Source organism: Heterodontus francisci, chromosome 42 (genome assembly GCF_036365525.1).
Source record: "Heterodontus francisci isolate sHetFra1 chromosome 42, sHetFra1.hap1, whole genome shotgun sequence".
NCBI lineage: Eukaryota > Metazoa > Chordata > Chondrichthyes > Heterodontiformes > Heterodontidae > Heterodontus > Heterodontus francisci.
Window position 1 is genome coordinate 20,138,192 of NC_090412.1, and position 2,200 is coordinate 20,140,391.

Genomic DNA, 2,200 nt, shown 5'->3' on the forward strand with positions numbered 1-2,200 from the left:
TTATTGCTGTTCTTGGCATTAACAGGATGAATGAGATCAACCTTTTTTCCTCATTCATTTCTTACACTTCAGTATGTGCTCAACTTTTTCTCCCTATGCCTTTTTCTATGTCTCCAATCTCTGCAGCTCTCCTACACATTCTGACTACCTTTTTTTTTTTAGTTTAGGGGTATGTAATGCAGCAGGATTGTGATGGGTGACCGGATTAGGACAGTTTGTCCAGGAGCTGTTGGTAAAGATGTGGGGGAACTAGGTCCCATAACTGACAGTAAGGGACCTCTGACTAGGCAAGCAGGGCCCATGTTTAATGCATGGGAGACAGTAGATTGAGGGCTAGGGTCTAAGAATTGTGGGTTTTGATATAGACAAACACTTTTTTTTATATTTTTAAAAAAAACAACACTAACAGTCTCTATTTTTACCCCTCAGCACTGGTCTAAGCAAGAATAATACTTGACTCTACTGAACTATCTTACTTTTAACTGAGTATGATAAGTGAATTTAATTTACTAACTTGAGTAGGTTCACTTCAAGCAGCTGAGTGAATTATCTTGCTAAATAATCAAGGAAGAAGCCAGCCATGCTGAACAGTATTGATTTGCCAATTACCATGTAAACTTGGGTACATGAATGTTTAAATATGCATATCAGTTACCTAGCAGTTGAACAGCAAATTAAGACAGTTTAACAATGAAAACAATTCAATCTTGCTGTAAATCAGCACCAACTGAGCAGTAACTATAGTTACAAGTAGTGAGGTTGAGTCTGAGAAGAATCATAGAATGGATACAGCACAGAAGGAGGCTGCCATTTGGCCTGTTGTGTCCATCTTGTCTTTCAAAGAGCAACTCTAATTTTCCTTCCCTTGGTGTACAAGGTTATGATGGGCTTTAGTTAAGGTAGACAAAAGCTGTTCCCATTAGTTGATGGTACAAGGACCAGGGGACACAGGTTTTTGGTAAGATGCAGGGGGAATTTGAGAATTTTTTTTTTAATGCAGCAAGTTGTAGGTTGAGAGTGGTGGAAGAGGAGACAATGATTTCAAATGGGCTACTGGGATCAGGTGGGGAAGTAGGACTGACTGGATTTCTCTGCTGAGAGCTGGCATGGACTCAATGGGCCAAATGGCCACCTGTGTCATTTAGAAGCTAATCAATGAACCTACTGCAGTTTGAGCATTTTGTTTCAGAAGGGGTGCACGGGGCATTGAGTTTAAATGAATTTTTCAGGGATTTGATTTTTGTTCTAGTTCACTCGAGTTCTCTTATTAAAAACAACTTTTCTCTAAGGAGACCTAGTGACAGTTGACTGAAAAAGGAGGAATTTAAACACTTGCAGCAAGCTGGTAGCAGTAAGTGCAATGCCTGATTCCCTACTGCATTCACTAACTTATACTGTGCCCAATTTTTTTAAATTTGGATGTGGGCATCAGAGAGCTTTAACTATTTCAGGACAATTGAGTGGTTTGCTCCATTAGAGGGCAATTAAGAATCAATCATTATTGCTGTCGGCCTGGAGTTGCAGATGACAATTACTAATAAGTAGTTGTATTGTCTAATTTTAATAAAAATTCAGTGGCTAAAAAAGACTAGTTTTTTAAACTTGCATTTATAGAGCACCTTTTAACATTGTAAAATGTTCCAAGGCACTTGAGCAGTTTAGAACTGTAGCTCATTTTGCTCTGTCATTGAGTTACTTTTCCAATATCATTGGTTTGCTTTCCACAAACGATGAATTTATTGAAGTGATTTTTTTTTTCTAGTTAATATCTGGGCTCCCATTCTGAACAGCTCTATTATTGATGTAAAATTTGTCCCTTGCTCACTTGTGATCATTCCCAGACATCTATTAACACTTGAATTAGTGTTTAATTTTGCTATTGCAGTTTTAATTCTAAATTTAATGTAGCAGATGCAAGATGTGGCTAATCACTAATACATGTGTAATGTCTGACTTAGTAAATTCTGGCAGTATTTCTTAATGTGGCTTATTAAGCTGTTTGAGTATGTCCTGCCCCACTAGTTAATTGAATACTTAAGACAGCTTTGTCTTATTACAACAAGTGACAGCAAAGTTGGTCTCTTAACCCACCAGTAACCAGCCTTGGTTATTCTTTAAAATAAAAGCAAAATACTCAACGCCAACTCAGACACCTCTTCCTACCTCCCTCTGGACCATGACCCCACCACCGAACATCAAG